At 42.4% G+C, this 18,828-nt stretch overlaps 2 protein-coding genes and 1 long non-coding RNA gene across 8 annotated transcripts in view; 1 reads left to right on the top strand and 2 right to left on the bottom strand.

Annotated features, from left to right (window-relative positions):
- PHYHIPL (phytanoyl-CoA 2-hydroxylase interacting protein like) overlaps window positions 1–9,835 on the bottom strand; it is a 135,620-nt gene extending 125,785 nt beyond the window's left edge. Inside the window, exon 1 of the mRNA XM_087764875.1 lies at window positions 9,701–9,835. The gene's annotated coding sequence lies outside the window, so the exon portion shown is untranslated. The remainder of the gene's footprint in view (window positions 1–9,700) is intronic.
- On the top strand, window positions 5,087–9,507 carry LOC148054773 (uncharacterized). Its single transcript, XR_015706626.1, has 3 exons — window positions 5,087–5,187; window positions 7,729–7,765; window positions 9,471–9,507. It is a non-coding gene; the product is annotated as an uncharacterized LOC148054773 (long non-coding RNA).
- Window positions 9,836–11,242: 1,407 nt separating the features above from the next.
- The window catches only part of BICC1 (BicC family RNA binding protein 1), a 121,816-nt gene continuing 114,230 nt past the window's right edge, over window positions 11,243–18,828 (bottom strand). The window contains exons 22-23 of one of the 6 annotated variants that reach the window (XR_015706653.1): window positions 18,343–18,393; window positions 11,243–15,386 (exon numbers count right to left, since the gene is read on the bottom strand). The gene's annotated coding sequence lies outside the window, so the exon portion shown is untranslated. Of the gene's footprint in view, window positions 18,394–18,828 lie in introns of all 6 variants that reach the window. The other 5 variants (XR_015706652.1, XR_015706650.1, XR_015706651.1 and 2 more) reach the window with 5 other exon arrangements.

An 18,828-nucleotide genomic window follows, 5' to 3' on the forward strand; every position in this document is an offset into this window, starting at 1 on the left:
TTTCCTGGGAATTAAGCACCTACATGGTTTGAAAGCCGTCTAGCAAGTTTTACACCTAAGCAGATGAACTGAGAACAGCTTTTTTTTTTTTTCTTCTTTCCTGCTTTACAGGAAAAAAAACCCCATCCCTACAGCCATTAGTCACACAGCTTGTCTCATTTATTTTTAGGCAAATTCACCTTGTAAGAAGGCCACCAGGAAGGTGAGGAAAACAGTTGTGTAAGTGGCATATGAGATATATTAAAAGTAACGAGGTGGTTTTGGTTTTTTTTATATATGGGTGTTCCCTGGGACTTGGAGAACTAATTTGCCTTTTATTGTATGGGGAGCCTGAATTGTTGTAATAGGGGTGCAAGAAGGAAGGAAGCACATGTTTGACTTTTGCCAGAAGGACTTGAATAAATGCTTGAATAGGTCCAAGTTTTTAATCTTTCTTCAAGCTGTAAATGCTGGAAGGGTACCCATTGCACCACGGGATTTAAAGAGCACTGGAGGATTTGCCCTGCTCCTGGTTGAACAGCAGCTGTGTGGTCTCTGGCAGCCTCTGTGCCTTAATGAAGCACCCAGGTCCTGTAATAAAGACTCTGCCTTGCACTTCTGCAAAATACCAGCACAAGGGAAGTGCACAAGGAAAGAAGGGAGACGAGAGCAGCAGGGAAAGTCTTCTCTTTTTGACCTTAGCTTTACCACAACATCATCCTAGGACCAAAACTTTGTATTTGCTGGGGACACAAAAGCCACTGGCATGCTGTTGCCTGCACCTCTGGTACTTGCTATAAGCTAAAAAGCCCACAGGTTATGGCCCTTGCTGCTGCACTATCCGTGAGTTGCAGTTTCCATTTATAGCCCTGGGATGCAACTGGTGCTGAAAACAGTTCAGAAAGCTCACAGGACTGATCTCCCAGATTTTCTGAACTCCGAGTCAGTTAAAATCCTGCATCAATGTTGCGCTGTATGTATCCCGATAGGCTGCAAAAACTCTCAAATGCTAAATTTCATGTCCAGATCTAGATCAAATGCTTTGCAAAGCTGTACTTATCCCCAATTCAAATGTGGACAGCAGGAGCACATAGCACTGCACTCTGAGCATCAGTCCTAGTTACAGAAGTCCTAGGCCTGTTACAAATTATTCAGGCAGACATATACTAAAAGTGTGATTGCAGTTTTAGCAAGATAGGATATAACGGTCAAAGGGGAACAGACCCTTGCATGACCGAAATAATTTGGGGTCAAATTCTTTGGAACCGATGTGCCTTATGATGTGCAGAAAAATTCACTTCTGCTTTGTCTTTATTTAGGTGCTGAACAAACCTAGCCCCTATTGTGTACTGGGAGCAGCAGAGTATTTTTCTTGGAACAGATTGAGAAATAGTATGGGTTTTCTCAGATTCTGAAAACTCCAAGTTTCTGCAGTCAGAGCCCAACACAGCTCCACTGATAAACCCAGGTGTGTGTTTTTGTCAGCCACTAGACGCGTGCTGCCCTTCCCTTCTCATGTCAGGCCTCTCCCCCTATGCTTTCCTTTGAGACTGGGGGGGACACAGATGTGCAGCTCTGCAGCATCGGGGCTCAGCTCTCCTCCGCGGATGGGCTGGCCCTGCAAACACGCCTTGCACACCCCTTGCAATGCTGTCAGAAATCAATACCAAACAATGCCGTGCCTGCAGCCTTGCAATAGAAAATTAATTAGAAAAAATAAAATTCTATAGTCTAACAGACCCTGGTCAGTCTTGGTCTCCTGGAGAATAGGGGCAGAGAGGAGAGCTTGAGGACAGGGGAGCCACAGTGCAAAATTAGCATTTTTGCAATAGGCAGAGCAGCAGGCTAGCTCAATGAGGAGCCTCACTTTGAGACAGGCGAAACATCCACAAATCTTCTCAACACCCACCACCAGGGAGGCCATCACAAACTAGCACTGCTGAGGAGGAGCATGATGGAGTGTTTTCCCAAGGCAGGAGCAGCCCTCATGAGCTTATGGGAACGCACTCGAGATCCTGCACCTCTCAGCTGGCTGCAGTAATGTCTGCTTTACTGACAGGACTTTAGAGAAGCATCTAAGACAAATATTAAGATATAAAAGTACTTAATAAAATAAAGCATTAGAGCTTAAATTGAATTGGGACTGTATTTTGGCTCCCTAACAAGAGCCGACGCATGCTGGGACCGGTTTCACTAGTGAGGAAAGGTTAACACCCTAACAATTAAGATTTTTCCCATGCTGATATTTTCCATTTGTTCCTTAATGGTGGAAATAACTGTAGTGACTTCATAGTGATTTTTCTTCTAGAGCATAGGAGCGAGAGGTCATGTGCTGTCCTTCCTCAGAGGCATCATGATGCTTTTGTCTGGAAAGGCAAGCAGCCCTCGGCGGCTGAACAGACCCGGATGGGCAGTAGCTTGGATCACGAGGCTTCTCTCTTGCCTGGCCAGAAAACATCCCCCCCTGCCTTTTCCCTTTTTTTTTTTTTTTTTCCTTCAGCCCTCATTTAAAGAATTTAAAGATGGGGTAAAACTTTGCTCTTCCTGTGGTGAGAGAGCACAGCTCTGCTAATGGCTGCAGTCAATGCCTTCTTGAGGAATCGCTGTATTTTCTCCTGTGTCCAAAGTAATTTGTTTATTTTGAAACAGTGACAAAGCCTTTGCTGCTCTCCAGACAACGCTGTTGCTGTTCTCCCCCTCCTCTGCCTCTGTCTGGCCACCCCTCCCTGCATCTGCCTGCCTGCGTGCAATGGGTGGGAGGGGAGCGATTTCCTTTTGCTAAATTATCCCTCTAAAACCTTACCTCAGTTGTTTCTGGAGAAGCCTAAAATTGCATACCTCTTCCAGCCACATGCCTCTGCTGTTTTCTGAGCTGTGGCTTCATTTTCTGGTCAGTGAGCATAACCCCAGAGCACAACGCACTACCCGCACCATCCCAACTGCTCGACATCAACCAGGTTTTTTTTGGGCTGGCGAGAGCATCTCTAGCCATTTCCCCAGTGTGCACAAAAAGAACTGTTCTGAAGGTGAAGGTCAATGAAATTATATGCTACGTGAATATTTTTTCCTTATGTTCCTAAAATCACTCCATATACCAGGAAAAAAAACCAAAACAAAACAAAAAACAAAACCTTTCACAAGAGCAACGTCAGTCCTTTATGTTTCCAGTGCTGAATTTGTAGGTGTTTTACCAAGACAGAGATCAGTGCCGAAGAGAAGGAAGACTGGCAGAGCTGCCAAGCCCTGTAAGAAACTGCAAAGGAGCAAACAAGATTACTGTTACATTTTTCAAATGTCACAGAGCTGGAAAATAGAGTATTTAAGTGACTTCGAAAAAGGTAAAGTAATGGAGATTTCTATCTTAGCAAAGCCAATGTGAAAAATCCTCCTTAAGAGCCAGGGTGTATTGTTTACAGTCTCTTTTGGATATTACAGCACAGGACACACATTGTTCTATTCTTTATCACATTCCATACATTTATTTAAATAATAAAAGTGAACCAAAGCTAAAGCTCAAGCAAAAAAATTACAGCAGTGGTACACATTCATTGGCCAGTGGGATGGGGCAAACTGAGCCCTTCCAGAGCAAAACACTTGAGCTGGGCCAGAGCAGAGAGGCTGTGTATCGGTCTGCGTTGGGCAACAACACGTCCCAAAGGCACATACTGCTGACAGGGGATTTACATACATCACTTACACACCACTCCCTAAATCACCCTCGCTGGAAGCAGACAGCACTACTGTTACCCAAACTCTAGGCAGTAAATGGCAAAACACTTCACATGCATCTCAATGGAGTTATTTTTCATAGAAAATACTTTTCATATATTTCATCATAGCAAAAGAATGACTTCAAGGCGTTTTTTAGGGATGGGTTGGCTTTCACATGCCAGGGTCCTGACCACTGTCAGGTGCGGACAACCTAAGGTGATGGATTTGCTTGCAGACCTCCTCTCCTCTCTTCTCCATAGCTGGCCTGTGTTTGTCCCACAGCTCTGCCCTCATGGGAACAACCCCACCACTGCTGTCAGGCTCTTTTTGGAAAGCCTCCCCATGCTGTACAAGGATCCTTGTCCTCAAGGGAGAAAGGGTCTGCCATAGGAGGGGATTTTGGCTCCACACCTGCAGGCTTATAGCCATTGTTAGCAAAAGCTTTGCAGCCTCTCATTTGCACAGAAATCACCATAAGAAACACCTGTCCACTCCTTAGCAGATAGCCCTTCACCTCCCCTTCATCATCCTCTCCCCACAATAGCCTCATAAGGACTGTTCAAAATGCAACTTCCGCATTGCAAGTGTTTCTCCCAGTTGCACGCAGTTACCCAGGGACAACGGGACGTTGCTCCCTTGAGGGCGTGCAGCCCTGGAGAAAACGCAGGGCAGTTGGGGCCGGACTTCAGCTGCCTTCCCCAGCATGGCGCAGCCCATCCTCCCCTCGGCCACGGCAACAGAAGAAACTGAGAAATTCAACACCGAGAAATGCTAAACCCCAGCCAAAAACAAAAGCCAACAGAGCAGGCAGCCAGCAGGGTCATGTAAGTATGCGATACGTGGCAGCGTGCTGCATTTTATTAAACAGCAAGCACCTCACAACAGAAGAACAGTCTCCAAAACGTTAATTTTCCTGCAGTTGATTAACTGTCCAGCATCCAGACTCACATTACCTCCGAGACTGAGCACGCGTGGGAGGGAAACTGGCAGCAACCACAGGGAGCGAGTGCCAGTGTGTGATAGTGAAGTGCTCTCGCACCACGTTTGGTATTATTGCATTCCTCAGGGCGATGCCAGATACTCCCCCTCCCCAGGTTTTCGCTTCGTTTTTGGTGGATGGGGATTAGAGGAAGTCAGTGCCTGTTTGTTTTTCAGTCGGACGCTCCTGCCCTGATTCTTTCAGGCAGGCTGACAGATACAGACATACCGCCTACCCCCTAAATGCTTGCATGCAAGGCTCTCAGGAGCCTCCTGGCTGCAAACGCCTCTTTTTAATAGAAGTGATGCCTCTTCAAAGCTGTCTTGCCATGCATTTTAACACCAAAAGGCCCCTTTCAGACAACAGCTTTTTTATTTTGTTGTTGTTGTTATTCATTTGACTCTGCAAACAGGAAGGGAACTGAGCTGTCCCCATCTCCCAGAGCATGTGGCTGCCACACACAAATGTCAGCCCATTTCCGAAGGCCAGCATGGAGCAACAGGAATGATCTTGTTCCCGTAAGTCTATAAACAATGTTTAGAAAGGTCTGTGCTGTGGGAGGATTTCCTAACGTAATACAAGTAATTAGACTTAAAACACATGCTTACTCTGGTGAAATTAATAAAGCAACAAGGCTGTGTAAGAAAACAGATACAGGAAAACAAGAACTTTCTCCTGATGACTTCATCCCACAGGGATCAACTGCAAATCAAAGACAGTGTTGGTTGGGAAGGGGAAGCTCTGGAGATTTCTTAGAGAACTTGAAAGGAAACTTGTAGAGTTTAAAAACAAAAACAACATTTTTCTTCTAAAAAAAAAAACCCCAAACCCCAACATTATTTTCCCAGCATTGTACCACAAGAGCATCACTCATGGGGAGTGTGTTGCAATCTGTATAACTAAGGAACGAGACTGGCCTGAGCCACTGAAGAGTTTGTTTCATCCCTTTTTTACTGTGTGGACAACATAGGAACACGTGGACTGCCACCACCACCGCCGCCGCCCCCCACCCCCCCCCCCCCCCCCCGCCTTCATCCATGTATTTTACTTAGGCAATATCAGGGTAGATCAAGAAATTACATTAACGCTTTTAAACATGGAAAAAAAAAAAAAAACCAAAACCCCAACCTCAAACCACAAACCCAAAAATCCCAAGAAGTTATGAGTTTGAAGAAAGTAGGTTAACGTTGCAGCAGCAATGGAAATTTGCCTGTACCTGCAAAGTGGGCAGAGACAGACAGACACCCCAGAAAAGAAAGGGTCAGGCTGCCCCAAGGTGGGCACCCAGACTGTGTCATCCTCACATGCACTCAGAAAAAAGACATTTAGAAAATTTAATGGTGGACCTTTTTTCCACGTTCTCAAATAACTATCAAAATGAAAGTTGATCCTGTTGTGTGGAAGCCTCTGAGCAATCTGCTGGAGCCCAAGAGGAAATCCTAGGGAATGTTCACGGCTCCTGGTAGCACAGTCCTGGACAGGACAGACCTTGACCTACCCCAGCGCAGCTGTTCCCAGGTATGCCATTGTCTGCTTCGATCAAACAGGGCTTTACAAAGTCACTTTTTTTAGTACACACAACTGAAGTACTTGCGCAGCACACTGCAGTTATAAAAGTTTTACCTCTCCTCTTTCCATTGTTTAGGGAGCACAAATATGTTTATCATTTATTACCAGGAAGATCTTCCCCTCTACAAACTTCAGGACTTCTAAAGATGAACCATCAGTCAATCTCCCAATTTAAAACAAGACAAAAAATAGCATGTCGTAGAAACTTGCATTAAAATTCCACATTCACAGATGCATACAAATAATACCTTCCTATGGTTTAAAACAAACGAATACCACCCCACCCCCCCCCGAAAACCACACACGCTTAACTCCTGTGATCAGATTTTGCCCAAACACTTAATCTACCTTAAGGTTTTGTGCAAACAACAGGAGATGCATTAAATCTCCCATTTCCAGTACTACATTTGATTCAATATTAGCCACTGAAGAGAACAGGGATATATTCAGAACACCACCATCACCACCATCTCCCTATGACTTCTCAAAAAACAGCTTCCCAAAAGCTAAAGTTATTTAGAATACAATACAACATTCACAGAAATAAAACATTAGCTATTGGCTCCCTAACCTCATCTCAAGTCTTCTACCTGCCTTCCTGAAGTTACATAAATCATATACTCAAATAAAAAAAATTAAACAGAAGTTACTGCAATTCCACAAATGGTATAAGATACGGAGTTATTTAGGATTGAAATGTCTAAACTACAAAAACATTAAACTTATTTTCTTCTTTTTAGTTAAAAAGTAGGAGAGTAATAGCCAAAGTATGTCAGTGTTGTTGACTACAGAATTCAGAGGATGGAAGAAAGTTTAATAAGCACTAGGTAATTTTCCTGACTTCACTAGTTGTAAGGCTTGTAAGCATGTGATATTTTTATGTAATCTTGTAAAAGTGTGTTTTAAATTCTTTAGTATGCGTAGCTATATTGACCTAATGAAGTTTATCAATTTAGCCAGAACCATGTTGTTTTGTGAGGCTATTACCCAGCGAGTTTCCAGACTCTTATGAAATACAGCTGCTTCACAATTCCTGACGAGTCCAGACGGTGCCTCTGGGCACCTCAAAGCTCAGTGGCAGCTTTTAAAATACAATTCACAGGTCACTGTCCTCAGACAAAGCTTCAGCTAGATACAAGCATATTGTGCTAACAACCCACTAAGTGCAATTTTAGCCTACTGTAATTTTACATGCGAAGGAAGAAAAATCTTTCACTTTAATGATCAATCAATGACACTCGCAGGGAGGTTTCTTCTATTGCTTCTGACCTAAATTTGAGCTGCAGCTGTCCTCATGCTCCTCTTTGACACCAGAAACTCTGTAGCCTCCCATATACCAGTCTAACAACACAGTAGATGTGCACTTCTCATTGCACCACACCAGAGCAACCGCAAAGTCCCAGTATGCTTCTCTACAGCTGCATTAGGAGATTCATGTCTGCTCAATGTGCCAGCCCCATAGCTACCTGAAGAAACACTTTTTATTTCAGAAGCTGATAACAAAGCCTGAGAAGCTACGAAAATGCCGTAAGTGGTTTCCCTTTAAACGTACTCATTATTCAGCAATACAATCAATCAACAACTCTTTAAAAACCCTCAATTTTCAAACTGATTTATTTGGGAGTCTTAATTTGTGCTTCTTAGTTGTTAAGGATATCATAGAATGGTTTGGGTTGGAAGGGACCTTTAAAGGTCATCTAGTCCAACCCCGCTGCAACAAGCAGGGACATCTTCAACTAGATCAGGATATCAGTTTAAAGCTCCTAAAAATTATAACCTAGTCAACACAAGCCCAAAAGGTGAAGATTTTCACATACTTATCTGACCACCAGAACTACAGTTTCAAATATCAGTTCTACAGAGATTGCCTATAAAGAGATTATAAAGTTTTATAATTTTGGATGGGTTAAGTGAAAACAAGTTGCAAGAAAGCATAACAGGGTAGATAACACATGACGTAAAATAAGAACTAACCTAGAAGCTTTCATAAAAATAATTTTCCACCAGCTCTGAAAAATCAAAGTTGTAACAGAAGAAAGGTAGGTTCATCTTCTAGCACAATTAAACATTATTTGAAACACTTCTGATAGCAAGTGCAAATAACAGCAATTATCTGAATGATGTGCTCAGATATTTAAGTTTGATTTGTCCCAGAACCAACAGAAAGGTTTTGAAGTTTCCAAATGTTTTGCAGAGGTTTACAAAACGCTCAAATGCCTTTCTCTGCATGTGCGTGCATGCGCACACACAGGTCGATGGAAAGCCACAATTCTGATATTTTGCCTTGGAAAAAATCATAAAAGGTCAAAAGCAAGGAAAACCTCAAAACACCATTAGGAGTTTTGCTACATTTTTGCAGCGCCTTTGGCATCCCCTTTCTTAGCATTTGTTACTCTTCCCTCAGCCCTGGCTGCTGCAGCACGCTCAGCTCTGCCAACCCCCTCTCACCCTGCAAAGCCCGTCTTTCGAAGCACTGTGCACTATAAAAGTAATGTCCTCCCTACTTGCCAATCTCTCCATCTGCTACCACAGCAGGGGGGTTGGGAAAACTCTGCTTAGATGTCACACTGCCTGTTGCTGGAAACTTTTGCCATCTGCTATTACCCTTACTCCCATGCCTCACAAAAATATTGGTGACTCTAAATGGAAGACAATTCTTTTATCAGATGTTTAAAAATATTGTTAATTTGAATCATGACTGCTTTTTGATTGCTGTTATATTCACACAAACATAAGAAATCAGCACAGATTAAGGAATAAAGATGCAAGGTCAGATTTGTATGGATATTAAATTACTAAATATATTCAACAGTCTACCCCAAACTTATTTCTTACAAAAACATTTTTTTAAACTGTAACGTGGATGACTTTTGACCTGTGTGAATAACACATGATTCTCTCCCAAAGCCAAGACCAAAATTCATCACACAACTTATTGTACTGGAATGCAATTTAAAATCATGCAGTGTCATATACAGAAACACACTATCTCCACCCATGCAACACCCAGAGATAGAGACCGAGCATGCAGCAGCGGAGACAACCTTCCTCAGGGTGCTACCATTTGGTTTAACTTAAATATTTACACTCACACCTAACAAACAAAGCCCTGGATGAAGCTAGATATGAAATTCAAAATATGCCTGGCTACAAAGAAGCATTTTAGAACAAGGAAAAATAAGCATTTAGTAACTAAAACACCCTCTACAATCCTTCTGTGGTCCAAATACAGGCATTGATACTCAGCCACGCAGCCAGACACTAAAGGCTTTTATAGGACAACCCAGCATGTGGACAACATACTGCCTGCAGGGACTGCAGACCCAAGCCCCTGCTATGAAGCATCTCATCATGCATGTAACAGACAGCAAAGAGAGGGAACACGCTGCCCGGACCCAGCTGCACCACAGGCAGCTTTGTAACCAACTTGTTTCTTCTACGGGATTTTAAGAGTGAACTTACCTTTGTGGGTGCTCCTGCTGCACTGCTCCTCCTGCCTTGCCTCACCTCCCTCTGCTTACCAGGGCTAACATTCCTCTTTTCAGGGTAACTCAGGCAGGAGCTTGTAGTAATGAAGACATCTACTTCACACACTGCTTGCAACCCCAAACCACAATGCTGAGGAGCCCCATCCTGCCCTGATCTGGCCAGTGCCCAGAGAAGGAAGGGCTCTAGGGGCAACTCATCACCAGCAATGGCCCCCACCTGGACCCAGGGCAGCTCATCACCAGCAACAGCCCCCACCTGGACCTGGGGTGGCTCACCAGTAGCCCCTCCAGGTGCACCTCATTGTGCACCAAAACCGTCAGTCCCAAATGGCTCCCGACAGCTGGGACATCCTTACCTTTGTGTGTTAAACCAGCACAACTGGCCTCGGATCCCTGGCCTGCAGGTGCTGAGGCGAGGGGGAGAGGCGGCCGCAGGTACAGTCTCTCTTTGGTTGAAGGCGACACTGTGAGCAGTGGCAGCATCTTCCATGTCAGAGCTGGCCAGGGCTGCTCCCAAACCCACCCTGGGAAAAGGGAGCTCAGACAGGCCAAGGAGGGATTTGGGGCAGCAGCAGGGCTGAGGGGGCTCTGTGAGGGCAGGCCGGGGCTGTGTCCAGTTCTGGCAGGTTCCGCAGCCCCTCTGGGCCCCTCAGCCCCACAGGTGGCGCCTCAGGGGGAACGGAGGTGAGAGGCGGGAAAACGCCACCCGACCGCCAGCAGCGGGGAGAGGCAGAAGGGTCAGGAGCAAAGGAGGGAGGGCGAGACAGGGAAAAGAGGTGTGGGGGGGTGTTACTTAGTCTTCATGTCTCACCATCCAAACCTATTTTAGTTGTCAAGAACTGAAATTAATTTTCCCCAAGTTGAGTCCGTTTCACCTGTGACAGTAATTGCTAAGGGATTTCCTTATTCTTATCTCCACCCTTTTTCACCTTATTTTCTCCTTTGTTCTGCAGAGGTGGGAGAGTGAGAGAACAGCTGGGTGGGCGCCTGACATCTGGCCACAGTTGACCAACCACAGGGGCTCAGGGTGCATCTTGGCCACTTTGTACCAACTGAAGTAATAAAACCTGTATGTAGCCATGTCCTGCGAGACACCCAGCTTGGGCCTGTGACCCGGACAGATTATTTAGAAGCACTGAAAAAGGCAAGTGGTGAGAGGGGAGGTAAATCAGTCAACCAGGAGCTCCCTGGTGAAGCTGGGGGGAAGAGCTTCTCCAGCTCCTATGCCAGTAAAGAGCAAAGGTGCACTCAGAGCTGCCTGGATGTCTTCTGAAAAACAGCTTCTGTTTTCACTTCTGTCTGCACAGGCAGGTGCTCTGAGGCACTGATCCTCAGAGAGCCCCCACTGCCTGTGCCCCAGGCACTGCTCAGAGCTGCTTGCCCCCGCATCAGCCCCCACAGAGCAGCAGGGGCAGTGGGCAGGGCAGCACTGGCACACAGCAGTGGTAGCACCCACCTATACAGCAAAGGTGTAGAAGCTTTCTAGATTTTGCCTCTATTAACAAAACAAAACAAAAAAACAAACAAACTTTTATTTCAGATTTGAAATAATGAAAGAAAAAGAAAAAAACACCAGAAGACTACATTCTAGTTTTCAGTCAAGCTCAATTTTCAGAATAGTTGAGGGCTGGAAGGGAACACACCAAATCTGGGATCCAGTATCCCTGTGTCACTGTCAAACTTGAGTATTGCCGTTGTCTTAGGTACTGCCCATGCTGCTAAGGTAATGTGTCCATAGCTGGTGCTCCCATTTCATGAGGGATGCTGAAGAACTAAACGCAGTGAATGGAACGGATGGAGAATGGGTTACAGAGATCCAAAAACCTTTGGTAAAAGATATGTGGAACTCTATCTAGCTAAATTGCAGGGGCAAAAATCAAAGCACGACTTTATTGCAACCTAAGTATCTCCTTGTGGAAATTTGAGGTATGATTTCATTTAATTTATATGACAAATGTTAAGATGTGGCTGGAAATAGATTCTGACTTTATCTAGATTTAAAGTAAGGTTAGACTTTTTGCTTAGAAGGGAAACTGCCCATTCAAACACCTGCTAAAGATTCGCAAATCATTGAAAATGAAGAGTGTGAGGTTTTTTGTTGTTATTAATTGAAAACTTTCAAACACTTTCTCAGTAGAGGTATGAACCCACATTTATCAAAAATAGGCTCAGTACTTGAGATATTAAAAACATTCACGAACCACTACTTCGCTCTCTTCAGAGCAGTGATTTGGTGATGTTTCTTCAAAGGTGCATCATACTTCCAAACAGATGCTCCCTTCGCCCATTTTCACTTGAAATAAAGCTCCTGAAAATGCACAGTGCGCCGCACAGTTGTTTTTCTCCTCTAATCATTAATCATTACCCCTCCAACTAATAAGCAATGGCAAAGCAAAGGTTTGCAATATTTTCTGTTCCTTCATGACCTGTTGTAGTAACTCTTCCCAAAGTCAAATATGAACACTTTCATCCAGTTTTCCTAATAGCTGTTCATATTACTGTTTGACCATCCAACTCCTCACTTTGTTTATAAGATGACAATATTATATCTTGCAAATAAGAAGAAAATTGTGCTGGAACAGTTCTTCATTAGGATGTTATGTAATGAAAGTTGTGAATGCTGCAAAAGGAAAATAAACGATTAAGCATTTGCCACGGCTGGTTTCAGTTATTGGTCCCCATAGAGTAAAACTCACTTTTATGCAGACTTGAGTAGCCACCAGGAGATAGACCATAATGTGTCTTGACAAATAACTACCTAAAAGGGACAGTCCACTTCATTTAACAGGAATTGAAAGAACTCTACTTTCACAGAAGCAGCTTAGCAAGAGACAGCTTTTATAGAAAAAGGAAGACCTGAGAATTTATACTATCTTGGAGTTTTGCCTTTTCATGCTTCAGCATGAAACACGGGCATAAATTGGTTCCCTTGGGTATACAAATTCAGAGGCAACAGGCTCTGAACACATCATGGAGCACAAACTTCACGTCTCTGAGAAGGTGAACATGTAGCAGCTAGCCATTTCTTATAACATATTACCAGGTCTAGAAGTCTGGAGAACTTGTTTTCAAAAAATGTAGGCAAGATCACAGCATGCACAGGGGAAGGAAGTAGTGCTCTACTGTGGATTTCTTTTCTGTGCTTAAACACAGAACAACTTCACTAGATTCAAGCAAAAGGAAAAGCTGACCTGGTGAAGAGTTAGAGGTCAAGCAAGAAAGCTTTCAACATCTTTTTGATATTTCCGCACACCTCCCATGTTGAATAGCACAAGAAAACACACCAGAATGTTTATTAGAAAATGATTTGCCTTCAGGAACCATAAAGAACTTCATTTGTCTCCTGCCAAATTTTGTGAGCTTGGAAAAATAGATTAATTAGATAAAAAACTGCTTTAAGACGAAACGCTGAACTGTTATCTGGTTTTGGGAAGTAAGGTGGAAAGGACAGAATCTCAGTGATTCTTTGTCATAACATTCTGGGTTTTGATGTATACACACATTCTGAAATGTCCATAAAACTTCACTTAAACTCCAAGTAGACCAAGGGTATTCAATTTCTAGTACAGCCTTGAAAAGACAATGCATTTTCATACAGTATTTGTTTTAATGCCCATTTTATCCCAGATAGCATAATCACAAAAAAACGAACACTTGAAAGAGATTTGATAAACAGAACCAGATTTAAAATGTCTGCAATCTTACAAATTCATCACGTAATGATTAAGCAGAGAAAGGACTTGAAAATACTGGGTTTCAAAGTTTTCAGCAGACCAACATATCTGTTTAGTCCAGAAATTCTCTCATACCTCCAGAATTGTTTACACAGTGCGAAGATGCACTAGGAATAGATCATAAGCAATTCTGTTTTGGGGGTTTCATTATCTTGTCTCTGCAGCAGCTCCAGGGCAGAGAATAACTATATATTAATATGTAACTGAAGAACATGGATGCACTGCCCATTGGCCTCAGCAGAAATATTACAGACAGATGGGAAGCAAGGAAGAAACGTGCTGTTGTACTCCAATAACTAATGTTAAAGAAGAAACGGGAGGACATTAAAGAATCCTTCTATCTATGAATAATGATGTATTTATTATTAGTTGCAAAAAGTGCCCTGTGCAGTCACTTTGCATAATCATTTTTAAACTGTAATAAGAACACCGTGCAAAAGGACAGATACTCCTTTCTATGATTGTCTAAAAAAATTAACCAAACAAGTAAAAGAATATTTCCTTCACTTATTCTTCATGAACAACCGCCCACCTGAAGGAATCATGCCCTCATCGAAACTGGCCTTGTAATCACAATGTACTGTTTATGTTGTGCTTACAAATTTCATTCCTCACACTGGCCAATGATGACCATTAGCATCTGTACCTTCACTGCCATAGTTTTAAAAGTCCAACACAAAAAGCAAAGGAAACACAAGTCTGCCTGAAAATTTAAAATGCTTCAAAACTTCCCAATAGTATTTGTTCAAAACTTGACTGCTCACCAGAAGAGAGCAGAAACTAGAGCCAAGTATAGGAGAGCCAAGATCTAGGAGAGGTGAGCAGACACCACCAGCAGCCAAGAAAGGCAGCAGTGCCAGAAGTGTTATTTCCAGTCTCTAGTCATGAGTTTTAAATCTCTTCAAAAAAAGCCCTTCAAAGCTCTCATCCACGCTAGCGGTTCTGGATACTCTCCACATTAGTCACTCCTAGGAAAAGAAGTGAACGTTGTGCTTGTGCAAGCAAAAAGCTCATGAAACTGCATGTAAAATTTAAAAATTAGCCCCTTCTAGCATTCGGAATCCAAAAGTATAATGGAAATAAAGCACTGAGTCAACAGTGGAGCATCTGCAACCACTTCCAGTGAAGATGGAAGATAAACCAGTGCTGGAGGCATGCTCAGGAGGAGCCTTCCTATGTGACAGATGCCTTCAGCATTCCAGCTTGCTGGCCATTGTCACCGTTTGTGCAAGAAGAAACACTGCTGGGACAAAGATAACTTTAATACTGCTGCACAAAAATATCTATTGGCTCATAGGGATTAATTAGCTAGTTGTCTCCCATGCAGTTTCCAAGCAAGATTCAAATCTGTCAGCAATTTAGCCTCACTTGCCATGTTAGTTTTTTTGTACTTATTTCTAGATGCTGGACTACATAAAAAAATATCTTCCAGTACCAAAAGGATCAGCATTTTTAGTACTGAACTGTCTTTGCTAAGCATCCAGTGCTGCATTCAAGCTATTTCAGAGTAAGGACCTTTTTGGTACCATGCAATAGCAACTTCACATTGAGGTGAGCTTAGGCATGAAAATAGAAGCTTACTCTTGATAAAACAAAAAACTGTTCTGTTGCATGGTGGAAAGATTCCTGCCAGACAAAAAGGTAGTGAATGTTTTGTTGTATCTGAACTTTAATTTTCTTTTGCTTTAAAATGGATTCATTCTTAGGTTCCACCTTCCTTTTCCCTTAGTACATTCACATATCCCATACAGCAAGATTACTGTCTACTGAAGGTCTCTTATGTTACCGTTCCCCCCAAAATCTTACGTCTTTTCCACTTCTCTTCTATATGGTCCATATACAGCATGAGACTGCATTTTCCACGGATGGTTTTAATTTTGGGAACCATAATCTAGTGCCATGTGCATTTCAGGCCTCTTCAAATCTCTGTCCTTCATAGATGACAAACCGTGATTTTTATCATAGCAAAAAACTGTAACAACATCCGTATCAATTCATGGTCCTAGGGTTATTACATTAGTGGCAACATTATTTCTTAAAATGTTCATCACCCATTGTTAGAAGTGACAAATTTTTACTTCATTATATAATTGGTTCTTTTTCTCATATTATGTTTTGCTTTTTCCATCTGTTAGTTTCCATGAAGTTGCAACACAGTTTTGGCACAAACTGTGTAATTTCCATCACAATGTATTAATCTTCATATTTTCGTCAAACATCTGGAATCGTTCTGCATTTCTCAGTCAAGCAAATGTTGCCCAAATCTTACTCCTTAGAAGAGTGGAGAAACTTGACACTAGATAATGCTTTGACTAACGCATAAGTTTCTGCAACTTCATAACCAAGTATCTTAATTTCCCAACATAATTCATATCTATTCTGACTCAATTCAATGTCAAAAGAAATTCATAGAATTATATCTCAAGATATTCTAAAGAGTACTGGGAATAACAAAACAATACACTGTAAATATACTTACATGTAATTCCAAAAATTTCAGAGTATTTTCTGGACTATTTATTAAAAAAACCAAGGAACAACTTGAGAGTTTGCAAACAATTCTTTTCCTTCAAGGCTGAAAACTTGCTTTTTGAAGAGAAGTTATAAGTTAACTGTTTTTGCTTTTCCTTATGGTTGTTCTGCTATTAAACCTTATTACAGTAAGTAGTCTGTTAACATTTTGAGCCTCTTCTTTAATAGTATACTTCCTTCAAAGTGAGAGGAAAAAAGTAATCTAATTAACAACCATTAGCTCCTCCTAATAGTTGTGTCAATATTAAAAAGTGGCAAATATAACTGTTTTACTACTTTATTTTGATTCATGAAATAGAATATTTCAGTTGGAAGGGACCCACAATGATCATCTAGTCCAACTGCCTGACCAACTCAGGGCTGACCAAAAGTTAAAAGCATGTCATTAAGGGCATTGTCCAAATGCCTCTTAAATGCTGATGGGCTTGGGGCATCAACCACCTCTCTAGGAAGCCTGTTGCAGTGTTTGACCACCCTCTCAGTAAAGAAATGCTTCCTAACATCCAGTCTAAACCTCCCCAGGCGCAGCTTTGAATCATTCCCATGCGTTCTACCACTGGATTCTGGGGAGAAGAGCTCAGCACCTCCCTCTCCACTTCCCCTCCGCAGGAAGCTGCGGAGAGCAATGAAGTTGCCCCTCAGCCTCCTTTTCTCCAAACTAGACAAGCCCAAAGTCCTTAGTCGCTCCTCACATGACATGCCTTCCACCCTGTCACCACCTTTGTTGCCCTCCTCTGGACACATTCAAGGACCTTCACACCCTTTTTAAATTGTGGGGCCCAGAACAGAACACAGTATGCAAGGTGAGGCTGCACCAACACTGAATACAGCAGGATAATCACCTCTTCTGACAGGCTGGCTATACCGTGTTTGATGCACCCCAGGATGCGGTTCTCTCTCTCGGCTGCCAGGGCACACTGCTGACTCCTATTGAGTCTGCATAACTTATAAAATTTATAAAATTTGCTTTGTTGATTCATGCACCATGTAAAACATTAAAATCAGGAACACTATAAACAGAAACTTCCGTACATCTGTAGCACAGGAAACAAAGATAAACCCCAAATTTTCCTTAACAGCAAATCATAACCTGCAAAAAGCCTCTTTCATTTCTGGTTTTAGTTTTCAGATATAGAAATGCCCTGGACAGTATCTTATGCCAAAAGAAAAATAAAGGAAATATATATCAAAAGCATGAGTTTATTGTGTGGTGCTTTTCAGGGTTCAGGTTTTCCTCACTCACAACTACCCCCCAGTTCAAAATAAGAGCTCATTTATCTTTTAACCATTTCAGGCATTCTGTAAACAACTTCCCTAGCTGCCTACATGTCTTTACAGTTCTCCACTTTCAGAGAAGCTGTCAAAAATATTGTAGACACCAATGATGCACGTTGCAAAAATTTCTAGAAGTCCATTTGCTTTTCCATCTTCTCAAATACTCAAGAACTTTGCAGCAACTTCAAATAAAAGCCAAACCTTTCTTTTGCTCAGTTGTGCGTGACACAAAGCAAGCCAGTTCTTCAAGTAAAGAAGGTAGCTCCAACAGTGTCCAGACTTGTCTGTAATCAAATACTTCTTGGCTTACTTCACGGTACAAGCACAAATTTCTGAATATCCTTGCCTACCACACCTTTCCTGACCAGCCTGCAACAGTATTCATACACCTTTTGTAACCATGTTGTCCAGGGCTTTGGAAAAATAAGTCTCCTCCACCAAGCGTTTGATTGAAGTGGGGTCAAACACTAAGGACAGATGTCTCACTGTTAACCTTTACACAGCTTGGAGAATCCATCTCTTTTCTTTTGTGTATTCGCAACATTCCTTAGTAGACATCTTCATCTTCAGGCTGGAAATCACCAGTTTTGCTCTTCTGACTGGTAGCAGAGAGAGGTGATGAGCATCTGGACAGTGAAGCCTCTTTGTTCACGGAGCAATCCTGTTCATGCTATGCCATGACAGCTGCTGGGAACACTGCTCGCACCGCAAGAATACCTAGCTCTGACGTTCCATCACCGTTCCTCCTCTTTCCCACACCATCTTTACCGCTCTGCTGACTGAAGCCACATGGTGGTCCATTAGAAGCAATATTTCCAAATAAATGGTCCACAAAGGAAACTATCTTGCTTCAGACCTCTGTAGTTCACTATTGCTCAGGCATCAGAAATACTGTGCAATTTGCAAGTCCACCTGCATGTGCAATTTCCATGTAGTTTATGCCAATGCCTTGTGAGTTGGTACTCAGCACCATACCCTGCAGTTGTCCTCAACAGAAGAGTTTGTTGATCTCTCCCCTTCACAGACTTGTTCCCACATCTGCAATTCCCAGTATGTATTCAGAAAAATAACTCACCGATTTTTAAAAGGTCAGCAAGCCAGGAATACTGTAATTTTAAGTGGAGGCCTGTGTGTACAAAATAGTTAACAAAGAAAACACATTAGGCTGGAATAATGAAATGCCCGAGTGCACTGAGTGAGGTAAGTAATATTAAACTTCACTACGCTATCACTACACGTCAAGCAAACAGACAAGACTGATGTAATGTTATGTACATATTACATCAGCGTGAAAGCTATGCCTCTTGCTAGATTCTGACTGGTTGCATGGCCAGCATCCCAAATAAAGAATCCATATTGGTTTTTTTCCACTTCTACACTGAAAGTGAGAGTATAATGACCATCATGAAAAAGTACATACAACTGTCCTGCTAACCACACCAACACACAGATAGTCATTAAAGTGGAAGACCAAAGAAAGAATAAAACTCATGTAAGCCAAACCATTAAGACCTGCTATGAATTGAACCTGAGATAATTTAACTCCTTTCATATTCATTTT

This window comes from Nipponia nippon, unplaced genomic scaffold (genome assembly GCF_047370975.1).
Source record: "Nipponia nippon isolate SJK-2023a ecotype South Korea unplaced genomic scaffold, ASM4737097v1 scaffold_3, whole genome shotgun sequence".
Lineage (NCBI taxonomy): Eukaryota > Metazoa > Chordata > Aves > Pelecaniformes > Threskiornithidae > Nipponia > Nipponia nippon.